This window comes from Lissotriton vulgaris, unplaced genomic scaffold, assembly GCF_964263255.1.
Source record: "Lissotriton vulgaris unplaced genomic scaffold, aLisVul1.2 SCAFFOLD_6489, whole genome shotgun sequence".
Classification (NCBI taxonomy): domain Eukaryota; kingdom Metazoa; phylum Chordata; class Amphibia; order Caudata; family Salamandridae; genus Lissotriton; species Lissotriton vulgaris.
The window spans coordinates 1,257-6,837 of record NW_028243060.1 but is presented as its reverse complement, the minus strand read 5'-3'; the positions used below and the strand labels follow the sequence as shown (position 1 = coordinate 6,837).

The 5,581-nt window shown below is 39.1% G+C and overlaps 1 pseudogene; it reads left to right on the top strand.

Moving 5' to 3' along the window:
• Positions 1-3,037: 3,037 nt before the first annotated feature.
• LOC147668720 (uncharacterized) lies at positions 3,038-4,426 on the top strand (annotated as a pseudogene).
• The last annotated feature ends 1,155 nt before the right edge of the window (positions 4,427-5,581 follow it).

Genomic DNA, 5,581 nt, shown 5'->3' with positions numbered 1-5,581 from the left:
AGTGTCACCTTACCTTACACAATCCCAACAGTAACAGCTCATACTCTCGCAATACATGAACTCACCCTCATTCCTTCACTCTCCCTTACAAACACACCCTTTACTTTCACACCTCTCTTCCACATACAGCTTCACATGTCTGTCATCACACACCCTTACATATTCATAGAATGATTTTTAATGTAGAAGCTCCCAACCCACGACACATATCTCCCAATATGCACAGAACTAGCGCTTTCCGAATGCACACAATGGGGCTAAAAATGCTAGTCTGCAATTTTTAGACCACCCTTAACTTATGAATACCACACACATACATAACACCACACACATAAGACCACACACACACCATGCACACACCACACACAGATACACCACGCACACATACCACACACACACACACCACATACACCACACACACATACACCACACACACATACCACACACACACACCACACACACCACTCTCTCACCACCACACACTCATCACCACTCACCACAACACACTCACTACCACACACTCACCCCCACAGACTCACCCCCACTGACTCACCACCACACACTCACCACTACACACACAACAACACACACAACAACACACCACTAGCCGTCAGTGCACGCTTTCACCAGGGCCAAACACCACCAGCCATCAATGCACGCTTTCACCAAGCACAAACACCACCAGGCATACAACACCAGCCGTCAATGCATTCTTTTACAAGGCGCACTCACCAGCAACAATCAGTGGATGCTTTCACCAAACACACACACCACCAGCCATCTGTGCACGCTTTTACCAAACACACCCACCAGCCGTCAGTGCACCCTTCCACCAGGCACACACACCTCCAGCCGGCAGTGCGCTCTTCCACCAATCACACACACCACCAGCCATCAGTGCACAATTTCTATTGTTTTACTTGTATACATTACTAAAAGTACTGCACTTTAAAATTCTTAAGCTTTCGAAAATTCCTAAAGAATTGTATATTACAGCAAACAAAAACACTATTGCAATGTTTCTTTCTATGACTTTCATGCCTGGTATACTTTAAATACAGAAAAACGTGTTTTTTTCAATATAAATAAGTTATTACTTACCTTAACAGCAACAATGTATATATAATTTGCAAGATATTTACTAAGAAATAATTAGTAAAAGACGCATTTTTACTTGAAAAATTGTTTTACTGCCATGTTTGCACATTACTAAATTGTACAATGATGCCAATTGCACAACCAGATAGACGTTTCTTTGTTTACTTCATTAATATATGTATAATATTTCACAAATCATCATTATTATGTACACATTTTTACAGAAAAATTGCTTTACAAACCATATTTGCACATTACTAAATTGCACAATGATGCCAATTGCACATGCTTAAAAACATTCCTTTTTGTACTTCATTAAAATATGTATAATGTTTTACAAACAATATTTCTTATGTTTTTTTTTTAAATTACAATTACCATATATGTGTACATTACCAATATATTGCTAATGCCTTCACACCGATATTCATTAGAAAGATACTTACACAGAAAACTATTAGTATTGTAAATAACATAGCTATTAATTTCGTTAAGTTCTAAAAAACGACATAAATAAAAAAATGTCATTTACAATACCAATAGCTCAAACCATCCTAATGCGAGACCTATTGCATTGCAAATGCTTGTTTCCTTATGGTTGACATTTTTTACAGTAGAATTGCTGAGTTCAGCTTCAAGCAAAGGAACTAAGAAAAATGTCTGTCCCAAAGATCCAAAACAAAGATCAATAATGGATTTGTTCACTAACAAAAGGAGTACCAAAGGCCCTTCTACAGGTTCTAATGAAGGCAAGAGAACAAAAGAGTTGTCTGATGCTGTTCTGTCAAGCAATGAAGGCATACGCTTGATTCTTATGACATCCCTGAAACATCATCTATTGCCACTGCAACTGCTTCTCCCTGTGCTGATGATAGTTCTGTCATTGTTGAAATTACTGATATTTCTTCACACGCTGACAGTGTTCCTTTCACACTGAGTTTAAAGATTCATATTATGTTGTCAGTTTAGACTACTATACTCCCTTGGGTGGTCTTGCTCATTGTTCATCATCCTGTGTTGAGAATACAGCCAGCTTTTTTGGGGAATGACATATTAGAGGCAACTCGAATCAAAGAAACTAGTCAGACACCAACATCAAAATCCCACCCAACATGTGTTTTGTTGGTAGACTATTTGTCACTGAATCATTATAGCGACCCAGTGCAACCAAACCTTTAAGCATTCCTCTTAACTGAGGTTTAGAAGATTCGTATTATGTTGGCAGTTAAGATGACAAGACTTTCTCTGCTGGCCTTGCTAATTATTCATCATCCTGTGATGACAATACAGGCAGCTCTTTTTTGGGGAGTTACATAATGGAGGCACCTCGAATCAAAGAAACTAGTCAGACACCAACATCAAATTCTAACCCGGCAAGGGAATTCTTGGCAGACGACTTGTCACTGAATCATTATAGTGACCCTGTGCTACCAAAACTTCAAACATTCACCTTAACTGCATGTTGTAGGTTTAATGGACATTACAAAACCCATGCTCTGGTAGAGTATTCAGTCCTTAAAGATGCTGTTTATTGTTGTGCATCCAGGAATTTTAGTGCTGTTTCTGTGAGAGGAGATGGATGGGAAACTGCCAAAGTTAAATTCATTGATATTTGCTTCAGTAAGTAGGAAAAGCTTACTTATTCTTTGTCCAAACATTTAAAGTCAGAAAGCTTCAATTATTGTTTGGACCGAATTCAAAAGATTACAGCATCCTACACTCTGCCAGCAGTCAGTTTCTTCCATACTAGTAAGAGGTACAGACAGAAAATTGAGGGGATTGACAACATGTGGAGCAGCTGCTTAAGGTAGTATGCTTCTTAGGTCATCAAGGGCTTGTATTCCGTGCCACAGATTAAACTGAGCATTCTCACTGTAAGGGAAGTTCCATTGAATTCTTAGAGATGATTTCTCATAAAGATGAGAAGTTAATAGAAAAAATGTCCAGGAGTTATGGGCACTATACCTCTCCTGATTACCAAAAAGACAGGATATTTGTGGTGGCAGCGCTTGTCCGTGAGCGTATGGTAAAAAAAAGTGAACAAATATTTTGCGGTGCTAGTTGATGAAACTAAAGATGTCTCACTTAAAGAGCAGCTAAGTTTTATTATCCACTTTGTTGATGGTGATGGAAACTCTCAGGAGAATGCACTACGGTGTTACCATATGGAGAAATTAGATGCCTCCAGCCTTGCTGCAGCCATTGCTGAAGCAGTACAGAAAGCTGACCTTGACTGAAAGAAATTAAGTGCACATTACTACAATGGAGCATCCATTATAAGTGGCTGTTTCAATGGTGTCCAAAGACAAATAAGAGAGATCGCATCACAAGCAATTTATATACAATGCCATTCTCATCACCTAAACCTTGCATTACTGCAAACAGTAACATACAACCAGTAAAGCATTTCTTTTCAACATTGCAATCAGTTTATGTTTTTCTTTCACAAAGTTCACCAAAACATGAGCTCTTTGTGAAAACTCAGAAAGAGAGTAACCTGTATGTAATGAAGCTAGAAAGACTCTCAGGTATGAGGTGGTTTTACTCGTACTACTGTGTTAGAAAAGTACAGATTCGATTTAAGTATTTTATTGTTGTTCTCTGTGTAATAGAACTACAACATGACTAGGAGCCTAGTTCAGAAGTAGGCCTGGGTGGTGCATTCCACTCTGTTCACTGAGTTTGCAGAGTTTTCTACACTCCGCGGAGCTCAGGAAGTGCAGAAAACTCCACTCCACGTAGAGCAGCAGAGTTTTTCCCACTTGCGCTCGCCAATGGTAAGTTGGCGTTCGTGAGCTGCAGCTCTAGTACAATTTCTACCGAAGTGGCAGGAAGATCAGCATGAATGGCAGTTTGCACCACACTCCACCGATTGCGAATCTCTGAGGAGTTTTTTTGTCACTTTGCAGAGTTCCTAGGCCTATAAAAATCAGAAGGCAAAGGAACTCTTAAGGACATTCAAAACTTTGGTTTCTTACTTACATTGCAGTGTAGAGAACTCTTTCTCCAAAAGATTCACAGTCTATCTGAACTACTATTGAGAAAAGACCTTGACTTGCCGAGAGCATGTGACCTAATTAAGTCAACGAGAAGGGATTTAGTGAACCTCCATCAAGACAGTCAGTGGATTGAATGATTAAGTCAGGCTAAGGACTTAGCAGAGCAGTGTGGAATCGAGATTCAAGAAAAACCCAATCCAAGGACTCTACCTTTGAGACACCATAAATAGAGTAACAAACCAACAGATTATTTTGTTAGTACCTCTGCAGGGAAAATATTCAGCATTTTTAATATCTCAGGAAGTCAAACTCCTCTGTCTGAGCACTAAAAGCAGGAAAGGTTATTTCTCTACTTTGGGTAGATTCATAAATGGTTTTGATGCTCCATTTACAGACAACATGGGCCCCATGTCTACTGTCGGAATGTTCAATCCATTAGCTCAAAAGCTTTCCTCAATACTACAATCTGAACTGAAAACAGCAAAATTGTATCTTTCAGACAAGAATGTAACGGGTATTCACTCTTGTCAGGCAGTATCACATGTATCTCAGGTTTTGGATCTTGTAAATCAAGTTCTTGCATTACCTATTGGTAATGCTACAAATGAGAGGTTCTTCTCATATATGAAAAGGGTAAAAAAAATAGTTGTGCAATAAATGTAGAGACAAGAGACTCTGTAAATTAATGATAATGGCTTGTAAACGTAATGAGGTCAAGCAGCTAAATTTGAATGAAGCCCCCAACAGATTTGCTGACATGTGCTACCAGAAGTATCCTCTTAAAAAATCAGCTGGTCCTTTCCGTCATACAGAGAAGCAGCCTCAGAGAAGCAGAGAAGCAGTCTCACACTTTGCCAGGTAAACAACAGTTACTCTTTAATCAGTCTCTATTCCCCTTGAGGCCTATGCCAACTGAAGATAGTTGCCAGTGATCGTAGAGGTCAGTAACCAATGCAGGGCAAAAGGAGAGCAGCCACCACGCTTCTAAGCACTGTTGGTAAAGTACCAACTTGCTGTTCATTTCGTTTCTTTCTGTAACAGTAAATCTGCAGCCTCACCACATCAGCTTGTCATGTGTAGAAATATGGAAACAATATTACCAAGAATCGCTAGCTACCTTGATTTCCTACAGCCAAACACCTGTTGTCCACCTATTTCTTCTCTCATCAAGACTGGCAATTATCAGTAAAGGAAGTATTATTTGTACCAGTCAGTATTATATTTAGAGATCTGTATTCTGTATCTGTGTCACTATCAGCCTATTCTGGATTTCATATTAGCTGAGCTGTGGTAAAATCGGCCCACATTTTGTTAACACTCTTTAAACATGGTAATGCAGAACACACATATTATTGATGAACACAAGTACTGTACCAGTGATAATGTACATTTTTTCTGTTGAAGAAACTTATAATAGAAAACCTGGAAAGGTTCAATGGCCCCACAGACTTAGAAGTATGTATATCATGTCATGGAAAGGAATG